The sequence below is a fragment of the Musca autumnalis genome, unplaced genomic scaffold (assembly GCF_047663935.1).
Source record: "Musca autumnalis isolate F117 unplaced genomic scaffold, ASM4766393v1 scaffold_4, whole genome shotgun sequence".
NCBI lineage: Eukaryota > Metazoa > Arthropoda > Insecta > Diptera > Muscidae > Musca > Musca autumnalis.
Genome location: NW_027411977.1, coordinates 99,430,919 through 99,447,985, shown reverse-complemented (window position 1 = coordinate 99,447,985; position 17,067 = coordinate 99,430,919). Strand labels below are relative to the sequence as shown.

The 17,067-nt window shown below is 37.0% G+C and overlaps 1 protein-coding gene across 1 annotated transcript in view; it reads right to left on the bottom strand.

The window, feature by feature from the left end:
* The window catches only part of Dnah3 (dynein heavy chain 3, axonemal), a 389,565-nt gene that overhangs the window by 290,071 nt on the left and 82,427 nt on the right, over positions 1–17,067 (bottom strand). The window lies entirely within an intron of this gene.

The following is a 17,067-nucleotide window of genomic DNA, read 5'->3' as shown; positions in this document are numbered from 1 at the left end:
TTTTTCTTTTTATATGTTAAGGTATCTTCTGATGTGTTCGTATTACAGATCCATATTATTTAGTTTTTTAGAGTCCTATCCTATGCCAACATTCCCAAGAAAAAACTTGACGGTGTTGCCATATTTTCGGAAAATATCCCAATTATAATAAAAAATTTACAAAAAAGTGTCAAATTTTTGCGATCATCAGAATAGGTTTGAATCAAATAAAATTGAAAAATTTTACTACCCGCACAAATATTGCGCAATTTTTTGGTTTAGTTTAGTAAAATGGAACGTTCTGATAAATCCTACAACAAATTTGACCCGCTTTATTAGGAACGTGGGTTCAATTCTCAACATGGAAAAGTTATCAAGAACTTTCAGATAAAATCAAGAAATATTCAAACAAAAACGTTTTATAAACTTGCTTTAAATGACTTTTTTATTTCGTAAGATCTCTTCTGAGCTTCGAAAATTGTCTGAAAGCAAATGCCAAGGGTAACCATATTATTAGGATCGATAAATTAGAAAGGTCATTAAAAATAGTTGGTATTTTAGTTCAAGTTTAATTTTTTAACTATCCTTGCAGTACAAATTTAAGTATTATCATGCTCACAAATCCACCATAGTAAAAATCGCCGGACAGCTTTTTAAATAAATCGCGGCCATGTTCACATTTTTAGGGTTTTTTAGGTTTTCATGATTTTGCTGGGAAACCACAAGTCCTATCGCCGAGTCCGAATGTCTTTTCTTAAGATACCACTTGTAGAGAAGTACTAAATTTTAATAACTTTCCGATTTTAGTGGACCAGAACTTTTAAGGGACAACATGGAACAACGCAGTAAGATATCTGAGAGTGTCCTCTATCAAGCCTTTTATACTTTTGTAAACGCACAATTCTGTCGGTTTATGGCTTTTTTAAATTTATTGAAATTACAAATGTATATTTGTCCCAACGATTTCCCATATGAATCATAGGTTTTTTACACAAATGATTTTTTTTTTTTTTTGAAATAAATGAGTTTCTATATTTGAGTCTTTTTCAATATTTTGTATTTTTATAGTTTATTTATTTATTGCGTTATGATCTTCTTTAATAGATTTTATTATGATCTTCTTTAATAGAAATCGCAAAAATATTCGTAACTACTTACCCATTATTTTAGCAAGGGCATGTCCCACTGAATAACTAGTTATTCTATGACCACTAGAATAACTAGTTATTCTATGGTCACTTGAAAGATGAACAGGACATGTATGTACGAGTATATATTCTACGAGCGTCAAGAGAAACCATATGACAGCTGCCTTTCCCATGACATTAAGATTGTTCTAGGAGATTTTAATGCAAAAATTGGGAGGGCAGCCTTAATTATATAATATCCGACAACGATCGATTCTGCATGGGCAAAAATGGTAGTGAGCTTAGGTACCAAAAACCATCACCATGGTACGATCAAGAGTGTCGTAAGGCAAGTGAAGAGAAAAACGAAGCATACAGGGTAATGAAGCAACAGGATATGAGGTCTGCCTGGCGAACTGTTCACGACCGGTGGGTACATAGCGATAAGGCGTATACATCATTTGACTAATATAGTGCTGTAGGGTGTATTGTGTGAACGACTAAAACCTATAGCCAATAGAATAATCACTCTACGCCAAATTGTAGAGAAGATCCATGACAAACAGATCGTCACATACCAATAAAATCAAAGTAACATCTAGTACAAGTTGGATTTTGGTGAACGGCTAGAACTGGAAACCTGAAATTTGGAATCAAGATTACTGTTGGGGTGTAGGATTCAGATTAGTACCACTTGGATTTGGGTGAACTAATAGAACTAGAAATATGAAACTAAGTTTATGTTGGAGTATAGGATTGAGGTAGTTTTGGAAATTCGTACTTACGTGTACGAAATCCTGAAATATGAAACTAAGATTAATGTTGGAGGATAAGATTGAGGTAGCTTTAAAAATTCGTACTTAAAAAGTGCTGAATTGTGCTAAATTTGTTACAATTTGGATTTGGGTGAACGCATAGAGCTGTAATCCTGAAATTTGGAAATGAGATTGCTATTGGGGTGTAGAATTAAGGTAGTTTTGGAAATTCGTACTTATGGGTACGAAAAGTACTAAATGGTACTAAATTTGGTACAATTTGGATATGGGTGAACGGATAGAGCTCGAAATCCTGAAATTTGGAATAAAGATTACTGCCGTAGTGTAGGATTGAGGATGTTTTGGAAATTCGTACTTATGAATACGAAACGTACTGAATGGTACTAAATTTGTTACAAATTGTATTTGGGAGAAATTTGGAATTAATATTGCTATCGGGGTGTACGAGTGAGGTAGTTTTGGAAATTCGTATTTATGAGTACTTAATTTGGTAAAATTTGGATATGGGTGAACGGATAGATCTCGAATCCTGAAATTTACCGTTGGAGCGTAGGATTGAGGTAGTTTTGGAAATTCGTATTTATGGATACGGAAAGTACTAAATGTTGTACAATTTGGATCTGAACGAACGGATAGAGCTGGAATCCTGAAATTTGGAATTAAGATTACTGTTGGAATGTAGGATTGAGGAAGTTTTTGAAATTCGTAGTTATGTGTACAAAAAGCACCAAATTTGGTACAATTTGGATTTGGGTGAACGGATAGTGCTGGAATCCTGAAATTCGTACTTATGGGTATGAAAAATACAAAATGGTGCAATTTGGATTTGTGTGAACCAATAGAGCTGGAATCCCGAAATTTGGAATAAAGATTACCGTTGGAGTGTGGGATTGAGGTAATTTTGGAATGGACCAATTTGGTCCTGAGCGAACGGGTGGAATCCTGCAATTTTGAATAAAGATTACTTTTAAAGTGAAGGTTTGAAGAAGTTTTGAAAAATCGTGCTTTTGGGTATGAAGAGTACTAAATGGTTTTTTAGTTTTTTATCATTTGGTATTGGATGAACGAATACAACTGAAATCCTGAGATTTGGAATTAAGATTACTGTTATTGTTTTTATTAATGCCAGTGTAGGGTAAAGATGCGTGGTTGTCGAAACACGTACCATAAGTATACGAAAATTACTAAATAGTACTCAATTTCCTGTTGGGTGTAGGGATAGTGCTGGAAGCTTGATTTTTGGAATTGGGCTGAGTAGTAGTGTGTAACGTTGGTATATGGACGTGTATTAAGAAATACGTATGTACAATAAATTAACGAAAAGTACCTAAGTGGTCTAAATGTTGCATCGGGTGCAGGAACAGAGCTGGAATTCTAAAATTTGATTTTAGACTCTCTGTTCGTGTGTGGGGTTAAGATATGGATATAGATTTAGAAATGCATACTATGGAAAGTACTAAATGGTACGGAATTTGATATAATTGGTTATTGTGTTAGCAGGAATTATTGAAATTTTAGGAAGAGTTCGGAAATTCATAATTATGTATTGATATGTAAATTGTGCTTGGAAAAACTGATAGAGCTAGAAATCAGATTCGCAGTTGGTATAAATGGTTGATTGATATAAGACGGTATTTTTTAAGGTTATACCCTGGTGTACGAAAAATACTATTTTTTTAATTCTTACGAATTCTAAAAATTGGTATGCGGGTCGCCGATGGCTGTATTGGAAATACCTCAAAAAGTACTAAATGATACTAAAATTGGTGTTGGCGTGATACCAGTGTTTGAAACCCAAAAAGAAAAAGAAATAAAAACAAATTGTGTATGTAATTTTGTTGTATGTTTATTTTCAAATCTTTGTTGTAAAGTTTAAGGGTTTCAAAGAAACAAGACTTTACCTTTATGCGTGTGTATTCTACAAATGCGAGAGAACAAGTGAGGTTGCCGAGGGCAAAATAACGATCAAAGGCCGTGATCAACAACTACGACCGCAGCATTGGAAAGCGCCCCTCTGCATCCGAACTATGCGAATAAGGCTTCCAGGAGAGGTAGTAGGAAAGAGCGAAACTCTCTCCTACAATCCGAACTAGGCGAATAAGGCTCCTGGAAGAAGTGCAGAGAAGATTTCCCCATAGGGCTCAAAGAGCGGCCAATTAACGTAGTTAATTGTAATGCTGGGAAGGGGAAACAAAGTATCGAACGCATACATTGGCGTAACCAATGTATCGAACTTATACATTTGCCGCCCACCTTGACGCGCTATCTGCAAGGCAACAGGGTTAGACTAATTCGCGAGCAAACTTAAACTAGAGTTAGTAGTGGAGTATGTTGTATCATCCGGCTCGAAGGACCAAAATGTTGGCGTGATACCACTGACCGTCGATAGCTCAGGGATGAAAAGAGAAGAAATAAGAGTCAAACACGAGTGTATCAGTTTCAAATATATTTTCGGTTTATTGTTGGTATAGGGTTTCTGCGAACGAGAAACATTACCTTTTGTATGACTCGACAACGAAATGATTGCAATAGGAGTGTGACTCCTTCGAAAGTTAAATAGCAAGTGAGTGGTGTCGTAGTTCAGTTTCTATTGAGCATTTTAGGTGTAATTAAATTTTTACTTAATTCGACTAGCACGATTTTTTTCAATTTAGGGGTGTACTGCGACTGAAATAACGCAGGAAAACGAAGTATATTGTGAGGTGGGCTAACAAGGTTGAGCCATGACGCGCGATTTTGCATTTTACATGGCATTGGAAGGATATTGATTGTTCGTTGTGCGAAGAAATAAATTTTCAATGATACGAGAAATTCCGACGAAATGGTTCCTTTATTAGAAAACAATGTCCTAGGGCAACCACGATGAAAATAAAACCGAAAGATGCCAGAAATGAAGCAGCAGACAGGTCAGAAGTGGCTTCTAAGTGAACTGCTTTAGTTAAAAAGCAGGTGAAGACAAGTACGTAACCTTTGGTAATTCGACACGCTTTACCCGTAAATGTCTTCATATCAAAGGAAGAGGATCCCAATATGCGATACGAAGTATACGAAACATTAACTGATTTCCACCATGAATGGAAATCGCGTGAACGAATTCTGCAAGAAGACGAACAAATCGACAACGATACGGCAATAAACTCGGGTGGCGCTCAGTGTAGGACGGTGTTGGAAACTTAACAAGGCTGTTATTAAGACGCAAACGAGGGTCTTAGTCAAAACGAAGGTTTAGTGACAGAAGTGAGCTTTTAGCCAGCAAAATATAATTTTTGGGCAAGAATTACTAAACGAAGCTTGGTCGCTTTAATTTCGGAAGTATCTAGAGAATGAAAGAATCGGAATTAGCTTTTAATCGAAGTCCTAATAGCTTGAAACTGCTAAATTCTACAAAGGACGAACGTGGGTATAGCCAGTTCACCAGGAGAAAAGCGAGATAAAAGGGAAATATGATTTGATGTCCACTTCCTCAGTTCAAAGTTTGTGATGCATCCATTCATCGACGAAGAATGTGAGCTTCGAGTGAATAATGACACTGAGTGTCATCTGCTAATTGACAAGGTGTACGAATGGCGAGGAAGGGCGCACAGTATATCCCACATGTGACCGTTTGCAACTTAAATTTTGAATAGGGTCAGAAGGAGAAGTTCTACACAAAATTATTTGGAAGGGAAAATGCTTGGGATCGACGCTATCTATAGAACTACATCTACCTGAAGAGTTGGAAGAAAATCATTCCAACTAATACCATTGGACGACTTGTTGAAAAAATAGAATACTACGAGAAGTTTTGTGGTCGATTTGTCAAGGTTAATGACAAGATGATGTGGAATGTAGCAAGCGAGTGAACTGAAATTAGATTTGGGGGGTTGAGCATAAATGATTTTTTACCGAAGTTTTTCGAAGAAGAGTATTTTTCGACCGACAAAACTGTTTCGAAACGTTTCTACGAGAATCCCCCAGTTGCAATGTTTGCGGACATCCGGATTTAAAGGGAAGCGTTACTGTGTAACGACCCTCCGAATCTCGCACGGTCGTGGCACGATAATTCCTCTCACGAAACATTTCCGATGGTGACCGGAGTAGTGTTTCGTTGAGAGATTCTTCCTCAGCTATATCCAACACAGTCGTGAAGACCTGGACTGAGGAAGAAGGCATGGGACCAGTCAGAATCCAGCCAAATATCGTGTTTTGGGCTAACATAGAACCCAGAATGTGTCTTTGCGTTCCTTCCCGCAAAATCTGTGGATACAAATCTGCCCCCAACAATAAATCGACAGGTCGTGAATCAAAAGGACGATCATCGGCTAAACTAATATTAGGCAATCGAGAAGTGATGTTTGAACTGAGGGGACATGAGGGAAGGCTTCCGGAAATTTTTGGAAGAACAAACGCACAAGTTTCTACAATTAAGGAGGAATCGAAGCGAGAACCAATGCGAAGCGAACAATTTTTCTTCGAAGTGGCATATGTTGAACTATTAACACCAGAAACAGTAGCAGTGATTGACTGGGTGGGTAATTTAAGACGCTTTTGCAAACGTTCAGTAATAAAAGAAGCTTCTGAACCTGGGTCTATAAGAGCCCGAGCAGGATACGAAACTCCTAAATGAACAATGTTGACCATCGCAGTACCTAGCAAGACATTCCGATTTTGGGATGTATGGAACACTTGACTATTCATGGCTGTAGGATTAGCGCCGGTGGAAGTAGAAGCTATGTTCCCATCTACTTGTGGAGGATGGCTATTGGTCAACGACGAAAGAGATGTGGATGGTCTAGGTGAAGAAGATGAAGGAGGCCTATGCAGCATAGTATGATGGCGACTATTGCAAATACTACAATTGTGGGTACTAGAGCAGTCTTTGACTGAATGTCCCACCGAAAGACAATTTAGACAACAACCCTGCTTTTTAGCAGCCTCAAATCTCTTTTCAAAAGAAAGGGCTCTAAATTTCGGACAAGAACGCAGTGAATGGGATTCTTTTTTACAAAGTATACAGACCAATTTAGATTTATCTTTAACTGAAGAAGTAGCTAGATTGGTTTTGAATCTACTTTTCGGAATTGAACTAGAAGATGAGCCTCTCATGTCTCTCAAGCAAGCTAATGTTTGGATTCGTTCTGTTAGGAACTTATCTAATTCATCCCACGAGGATAAAGAAGATTTATCTCTAATACTCTGTTCCCACAAAGTTGCAGTTAATTTAGGCAAACGCTGTTGACAAATAAATACCAAAATTGGATCCCAATGATCCGTGGCTACATCATAGACTGACATAGCAGGAATACAACTATTGATTCCACGCTGCAAGGTTTTCAAGTTAGAACTAGTCTCAGCTTCGAACACCGGAAGGTCGAATAGGAGCTTAAGATGGTTATGGACCAGAATGCGTTTATTATCATACGTATCTTTTAACGATTTCCAAGCTAAAGCGAAACTTCTATGGGTGAGCGGAAACTTTGCCACGATTTCCCTAGCCTCCCCCTTTGTTTTTTGTACCAAGTGACAAAGCCTCTCAATGTCACTTAGTCCAGCGTTATTAATGAACATGGCTGAGAAAAGATCCCGGAAAGTGGGCCACGACAAAAAGTCACCATGGAAATCCTCAATGTCACATGGTGGTAAATGAAGATGATGCATGTTATTCGAAACGTATGGTGGTAAGCTCCAATTAGCAATAGAAATGTCCGAAGGGTTTTGGACATCTGGAAAAGCAGTATTCGATAAATGTGGAGAAATAGAACTATGAATAGAGATATTGCCACCATTAGATGCTGGTGGTTGACCAATATTTAGTCTATTAGACCCACGAACCGCAGAATCGAATTGTTGAATATTTTGGGATGGACGGTTTTGCGGAGTACTAATAAGCAATGACGATGGGGAAGCAGGGGGAGACTTTACTGATTTAAGCTCCTCCAGTTTTTCATTTATAGTCGACAAACAAAGGACATAGCTTTCGCAAGTGGCTTGATACTTTGCGTCGGCTGAGGAAATGTCTTCAGAATTCGTACCTTCAACAGACATAAGATGATCCAAATACCTATCATAAGTATCCTTCACTTTCTTCCACAAATCTTGGAGTTCCGTGTTACGAATCTCAAGATTGAAAACGGTGTGATTTTCCGGCCTAATCAGATTAAAGCCAGCAATGAATTTGACAACATTGTCAGAAGCCCGAATGAATTGGGTGACAGGAGTGACCGACATGATTAAAAGGATGAAAAAACCCAAAAAAATATCAACAAAAATTCGAAAAATCCGCAAAAAATCACTTTTTTACTATTTTAGAAAGTCAATTAGAACCGAATGTAGGGTGCACACGGTCTAATTTTCAGAAAAAGATCGGGAGAAATAAGCACGATGGCTAATAGCAACGAAAAGCTTAAAAAAAAGTATGAAAAATTTCGAAAAATCACAAGTTCTTGACAAATTAATGAGAAAATCGTCTATTACCAACAGTAGGGTGCACGTCACACTATGTGGTAAAAACGAATTTATCCAAAAATGTTTCGAAAAAAAATTAAAATTGAATTTATAAATAAATATTTATAAATAATTGAAAAAAAATCAATAATATGTGAATTTAATATATAAATATTATCAATAATGCCGATTGTAGGGTGCTTTATTCGAATAATATCACGAACAATCAATATTTAATCGCGACACGAAATTATATTCGAAAAAAATAACAAACAAAATTTTATTAAAAATTTATCAAAAAAAAATATTATTTTTTACACTGGTGCCCAAGGTGCGACAGCCAGCAACGAAAACGAATAAAAGAAAGGAAAACACAAGCAGCGTCGCGTCGGCAGAGCGATCAACGTATGTTAGTCAAACCACACACAAACCAACCAACGACAAGAGAGTTGGAAAAAAAAGAAATAAATTGTTGCTAGCTTGTATGGATGCTGGAATTTTTGGGTATTTTTGTTGTTGCGATTAAACGACAAAAACCCAAACGACAAATGAGATTAGAAAATTGTTGGTAGTTTTTAGAATTGCAAATAAAAGGGCACGATGGAGAATAGTAGTGTTGTTATTGTTTTTTCTCACTAGTGGCTGACAATTTCAACGATTAAGGGAATGTGTGTATGTAAGCCCTAAGGTAGAAATAATAAACAAGCACTACAGAATCGATCACCGGCAAACAAATTAAAGCAATAGAATGCGAACAAATGCAAATTAGGCAGAAATTAAATTAGAATAATTTAGATTTTTTGTAAATAATCAGCGAATGTATTAAAATAAAGCACAATATTGGGATTATTGGTTATTTTAATACGATTATTTAGCAAATTGTACGACAATAAGTGGACTGTATGATGGTTTTTATGTTATAACACACGCGTTAAGGCAATTGTAGGGCGACCAGTACGCGACGTAGCGAACGAAATATCAAAAATATCACTTTTTTAAAACCGAAAAAAAAGCAAAACAACAACACTCGCGGTATGCTCAATATAAAAGAAACTGAACTACGTACCTTTTAGTAAATGATGTTGTTTGTGGATATTTTGGTTATTTGGATGATTTTTGATGTGGATGATGGTGAGATGATGCGCACTGATGAGGGGGGATGATGATGTTGATGATTTTTCTCCTTTGAAAATAGGGAAAGAAACCAAGATTAGCAACAACTTCAATATGCAGGTTATTGATCCGGCTCGATTGGATCAAAATGTTGGCGTGATACCAGTGTTTGAAACCCAAAAAGAAAAAGAAATAAAAACAAATTGTGTATGTAATTTTGTTGTATGTTTATTTTCAAATCTTTGTTGTAAAGTTTAAGGGTTTCAAAGAAACAAGACTTTACCTTTATGCGTGTGTATTCTACAAATGCGAGAGAACAAGTGAGGTTGCCGAGGGCAAAATAACGATCAAAAGCCGTGATCAACAACTACGACCGCAGCATTGGAAAGCGCCCCTCTGCATCCGAACTATGCGAATAAGGCCTCCAGGAGAGGTAGTAGGAAAGAGCGAAACTCTCTCCTACAATCCGAACTAGGCGAATAAGGCTCCTGGAAGAAGTGCAGAGAAGATTTCCCCATAGGGCTCAAAGAGCGGCCAATTAACGTAGTTAATTGTAATGCTGGGAAGGGGAAACAAAGTATCGAACGCATACATTGGCGTAACCAATGTATCGAACTTATACAATTGGTGTTGTGTCTATTTGTTCACAAGAATTTGCTACCTTCTGAGAACAGAAAGCCCTCAAAAATGTGGCTATCTGTTGATGTGTAAGGGTGAGATACGGCTGGTACGAACAGTACTTAAATAACATTTAATATTGATTAAGATTGGTATTAGTGTACAACATTTTCAATGTTCAGTTTATTTGTAGGGGTGACGTAGGGGATGGAAGATACCAAGGAACTGCCCCGACCGTCTTTAACATGGCAAAGCCCAGGATTTATCTTGGTACCTCTTTCATCTCAAGTAGACACTGACCTCCCCGTGGTGTCACCTGGGGAGCTGCTTCTAACACCCGTTAAATGTAGTGTGCTAATATGTGCCGCGCGTTCACCCATAAGAACGTTAAAAACTTGGGTTTGGGCGTTGGGTTAGTAACCCTCCCCTAGAAAAAGCAGCCTACTATGAAAAAACGAAAGAAAAGAAAAACCAACCCCTCTAAAGTTGATGAACCCCGCAAACGTTTTAAGGACCACGATCTGCGAATCTGCACCTGGATTGTTCGCACTCTTTATAGAAAAGGTGCAGTCTTCGCATTGGCAGATTCGCAATAGTCGAGAAATTCAGTCTTCACAGTGAATCATTTGACAATGGTATGAGGCTGATAGACTTTGCAGCTGCAAAAAACATGGTAGTTAGCAGTACCAGATTTAAGCATCTCGATATTCATAAGGGCAGCTGGCTGTCTCCAGATCAAAAAACAAGTAATCAAATTGATCATGTTGTGATAGATGGAAGAGATTCAGCGAGCGTGTTGGATGTACGATCGTTCCTAGGAGCGAACATAGATTCGTACTACTACCTTGTTGCAGCAAAGATACGTACCAGTCTAAACGTTGCAAATAAAGCTCGAACAGATACAACACGGAATTTGGACATCGGTAAGCTACAAACACAACAGATAGCCACATCATATTCCACTCAACTAGCCCAATTGCTTAATGAAAGGACTCCATGCAAACAGCCGCAAAATCCATACTTGGATACCAGAGACCTCAACCAAGGAATCTATGGTATGACCAGGAGTGTCGAGCTGCTATAGAAGAGAAAAATGCGGCATATAGGGCTACTCTACAATCAGTAGGATCCCGTAGCGCACGAGAGAGGTATCGGGAGAAAAGGAGAGACGAGAAACGCCTTTTCAGCAGGAAAGAGAAATTGAAAGGCGGGAGTCTGAAAAAATCGAGATGTACAGCAGCCAGAATGAAGTCCGAAAGTTCTACCAAAGAGTAAAACATCAAACTGATGGCTTTGGTACAGGTGCATCCTCCTGTAGAGACCAGCAAGGTAATTTGGTAACTGATACAGATAGTGTGTTCAGGTTATGGAAATAACATTATTTCAAGCTGTTGGTATCCGATAGTAGCGATGACGGCGAAGATACCACAGATCGAATCCCAGAGGATGGTATTGAATGTATACCGCACAGCCAGGATGAGATAAAGACAGCAATAAACCGGCTGAAGAATAATAAGTCAGCAGGAGCCGAGGCGACACGCTGATAAGGTTTATTAATCAGCTAGTACCCGACGATTGTTACCTGAGCATCATGTGCCATGTCCACAAGAAAGGGGATAAGACTGTATGCTCTAACTCAAGGGGCATAAGACTTCTCCATATTGCCTACAAGATAGTGTCAGGGATAATGTGCGAACGACTAAAGGCCATGGTCAATGAAATAATTGGGTCATATCAATGCGGCTTTTGACCTGGCCAGATATTTACCCTGCAGCAAATCCTGGAGAAGACCCAAGAGATGCAGATCGACACTTACCACCTTTTTGTCGATTACAAAGTAGCCTTCGACAGCCCCCTACGTTCAAAGGTATTCCAAGCCATGTCTGAATTTGGTATCCCTGCAAAGCTCATCCGGCTTTGTAGAATGACATAAACTGATACTCTATCTACAGTTAAAATAGGAAGGAACCTCTCCGAAGAGTTTGGTACCAAAAGAGGTTCCAGAGCAAATCCTGGAGAAGACCCAAGAGATGCAGATCGACACTTACCACCTTTTTGTCGATTACAAAGCAGCCTTCGACAGCCCCCTACGTTCAAAGGTATTCCAAGCCATGTCTGAATTTGGTATCCCTGCAAAGCTCATCCGGCTTTGTAGAATGACATAAACTGATACTCTATCTACAGTTAAAATAGGAAGGAACCTCTCCGAAGAGTTTGGTACCAAAATAGGTTTCAGACAAGGTGATGGTCTCTCGTGTGATCTTTTCAACATTCTGCTCGAAAAGGTCATACGAGATGCGAAGGTGAAAAAAGTGGCACAATATATACAAACAGCCATATGTAACATGCTTATGCCGATGACATTGACATCATAGGTCGATCGGTAAAGGAAGTAACTGATACCTTTGAAAAAGTCGAAAGTGAATCTGCTAAAGTGGGTATGGCGGTAAACGGCGAGAGGACAAAGTTAATGGTGTCGTCGCGCAATGCGTCCATAGAGATCGGTGACGTTGGTTCCTATAATTTTGAGGTAGTAAGGACTTCGTCTACCTCGGCACCGCCGTAAACACAACTAACAACATCAGTTGTGAAATACGAGAAGTATAGTGTTGGACAACAGATGTTGCTTCGGTCTGTATAAGCAGTTTAGGAATAAAGCCACATCACGTATCGAAAGATCTATGGACCAATCTGCCTTGGCGGTGAATATCTACGTCGTATGAACCACGAGCTGTATCTGCTATACAACTACATCAGTATAGATAAACGTATCGCGATGCAGCGATTACGTTGGCTAGGCCATATCATAAGAATGAGCCATGATGAACCTGCTAAAAATGCGTATAAATTCGGTGCATGCAGAATTGGCAGGCCAAAGAATAGATGGCGCAAACAAGTGGATGAAGAGATGACAAGGCGCAGTATTCCAGAAAGCGAAACAGTAAACAGAGAGAATTGGAGATCTTTTCTTAGTTCGCCTTTTAGAACAAATGTTCTGTAGTGGGCCAGCTAAGTAAGTAAGTAATATCCGTTTCGCATACGAAGTAGCGGACACACTCTTTTACCTCAACGTCATAAAATAAAGAAGCTATTATTAATATTGCATGTGAAATTTCGTTGAAAGTACCACAATTGATATAAAAAATGGCAAAGAATTTGTTAAAGTGGGTCTGGCAGTAAACGGTGGTAAGTATAAGTTTGTGGTATCAACAAATAAAGCCTCCAGGCTCGGCAACACTGTGGATGCTGAAAAATACAAATTTGACATAGTTACTGACTTTATTTACCTCGGTGCCACCATACGTATAATAATAGAATAATATAATATGGTACCGACACTACTCGTGTAAATTTTATACCATAAATAGCGAAAAGTTTCCTGCAATTCTGAAGAAAAAAATCATTCAAAAACTTTAATTATATTTTTAGTAAAACAAATTTGATATAAAAATTATTCCACGTCACCAAATACGTAAAATCTTTTCACCTTATGTCGAGGTGTTATTTTAAACTTAATTCACAGAAACTTTTCGTAAATTCCTGGCAATCCTTTTGCATATTTTGGCAGTGTACGTTAACAGTATATAAAAGTTTTATATACAATTATCGTTTGATAGTAATGTGAGATATGTTTTATGCATAGTTTCACTAGCCCTGAATGATCTGTTTGTTAATTTCATATGTGTATATGTAATATATTGATTTACTCAAAGTTAGTATAGAATACGGTTTGGATTTTTTATAGGCACTGAATACAGGAATGCTTAAACATGTCATTCTATGAGCGTTATCAAATTGGAACAGAAAAGAACAATTAAATTATAACAACAACGATGTCGACGGTTGAAAAGTAGCCAACAGAAAAGTTGGACTATAAATTCAGTAAGCCGTCGTTTTTTATTATTTATTTAAACATAAATTTGAGACCAGACAGACCGGTGCAAAAACCCATACAATTCAAATGAAACACCTTACGTACATGAATACGTATGTACATGTGAACATGCTGGTATCGCCACAACCTTTCAAACTACCAGTTATTGTCCCTTTAATTGAACTGGATTGGTGTACAGACATTGTTTTCAAATATACTTATAAAATCAAATATCCAAACACTAGGGTGTACCACCTGTGTTCTACATAAAATAACATTATTATGAAATTTTCATTGCGACTCAGTTTGTCGTTGTAGGCATCAGATAAAGATATTTACCGTTTAAAACTTTTTTTTCAAGGATTTGGCTAAGATTTACAGCCGAAAGTTGTATTTTTTTCAAATAGATCTTAAGACTTCACTGATACAGTATGAAGAAGAAGATCGAATGTTCCACGGATTCATTTGAGAAAAATCAAAAGAACAGTGAAACTATAACTTAACATAAAACCACTACCACATTATTATCATTGAAACTAATTAGGGATATAAGCAGGTCTATTTTTTGTTACTATATCCAAATCTGACCCGATTCCAATATAAATTGGCAACCCTTTGTTTTCGAAAATTTAATCAAAATCGGACATATGTACATACACGTAGAAAAATATATGTAAGAAATATGTTTTGATCCAAAAATATACATATATGTATGTACATCCAAATATATTATGTTTGGGTCCGAACAAATATATGTTTACAACATTTTGTAACTTATCTCAATTTCATATTTTTAATGTTAAAATATATTTCTTATAGCTGTGTGTATGGTGCAATGGAAGACGCAAAAGCGGCGGCGCACAGTATTGCCGCTTCCATACAAAAGTGGACAAAAATAGAAGGAGTTGACCTAGGTTGATGAATTTTGGCACAAGTACTCATAAGGGCATATGAATGAAAAATTTCAACTTTGGTCCATATCGGTTTAGATTTGGATATAGCCCCCATATATATCTTTCCCCGATTTTGCTATAACTCGGTGAATTTTGATCGAATAACCTTCAAATTTAATATGTAGTATTTTCTTAGGCCCATGAGTAGCTCTACCGATTCTCACAAAAATCGCATCAGAGTTGAATATAACCCCCATATATCTTTCCCCGATTTTGCTATAACTCGGTCAATTTTAATCGAATAGCCTTTAAATTTTATATGTGATATTTTTTATGCCCTCGAGTACTTTCACCGATTTTTGTAAAAATCGGTTCAGGTTTGGATAAAGCTCCCATATATCTTTCCCCGATTTTGCAATAAATCGCTCAATTTTTGAAGAATAGCCTTCAAATTTTCTCAGGCCACTGTTCAGTTTTACCGATTTTGATTTGATTTCGCAAAAATCGATACAGATTAGGATATAGGCTCTATATATATCTTTCACCGATTTTGCTATAAATCGATCAATTTTTGAAACATAGCCTTCAAATTTAACATTGGATGTTTTCTTAAGGCCTTTTTCAGTTTGACCGATTTCGAAAAAAAATCGGTTTAGATTTGATTAAAGCTCTCATATATATTTTCACTAAACACGCAATGTATGTGAGATATTGATTAAATAAGAAAATATGACGTAATTATCCGTAATTGAGTGACATCGGGCGAAATTATATATCGAAGCCATATTAAAACCTGAACCGATATGGACCAAAGTTGACTTTTTTCATTCCTGTGCCCTCATAAGTACTTGTGCAAACATTCATCAACCTAGGTCAAAGGTAAAACTGTACAGGGGCCTGAGGAACATCCCATGTTAAATTTGAAATATTAAAATATAAATATTCATCAAAAATTGAGCGAATTATAGCAAAATCGTGGGAAGATATACATGGGGGCTATATCCAAATCTGGATCGATTTTTACGAAAATCGGTGAATCTATTCAGGGGCCTAAGAAAATATAATTAATAATAAATAATAATAAATTTGAAGGCTATTCGACTAAAATTGACCGAGTTATAGCAAAATCGGTGATAGATATATATGAGGGCTATATCCAAATCTGAACCGATTTTTATGAAAATCGGTGTAGCTATTCAGGGGCCTAAGAAAATAACACGTACTAAATTTGAAGGCTATCCGATCAAAATTGAACAAGTTGTAGCTAAATCGGGAAAAGATATATATGGGGGTTATAAAAAATCTGAACCGATATATCTCAGAAGTTTGCAGGGATGGGCAGAAAGTTTTTGCACATTTTTATTTGGAAGAGATGTCCAATTAACGGAAAACAAGAGCCGAGGTGGCAATAGGTGGCAATCAAAAGATCTGCTCTACTAAATAATAAGAATTTGATTTTTTTTTATCAAATTTAAATTTTGATTTCTTGATAACGGTACATTGCCCATGTGCAGTTAATTTCAACTTTTTGTACTAAAATTTTATATTTATATCACACCCATCAAATCCCCATCCAAAACTTTTAATTTTATCAACAAACTTTTCAGAAAATTTTATTTTAAAAATTGTCTAATTTTCATATGATTACCGCTTTAGATTACCTGGAAAATATTTTTCATATTTCAAGGGCTATAACTTCATTATGGATGCACATATCGACAAAATTCTTTCAGATTCGTTGTATGGGATGTGTTTACTGTAAGAAAAATCATAAACATATGTAAAAGTTAACATCACAATTTTTGATTTTTGTCCACGCGGCAACACTGTGCGACGGGGGGTGAAAGAGTTTGTTTTTGATTTTGCGATGTGCGTGCGGTATGCGACCAAACGTTTGTGTTTCGTACTTTGTTGTTTCTGTTGCGATTTATTCTTTCACAATCAGGCATTTTTTCTGTAGCTCACAGTTAATCAACCTAGCAAGCGAAGATGAAAAGAAAAAAATGGGTTCTTTTTGTTTTTTTTTTTTTTTTTTCAAGAAAGGAAGTGAGCACATTTCAACTCCGACTCCAGACGAGTTTTTTTCACGTCTCCGACTCCAAGTCGGCTCCGAGGCTAAATTCCTATACCACCAAAATTAATAAAATTTGCAAAAATGTTTAACGTTTTCCTATATTTGGCCCATATAGGCATAATTTGTTGGCTTTTCTAAAATGCAACAAAATACAATTTAGAAATTTTTTGTCGGTTTCGGCGTTTTTTTG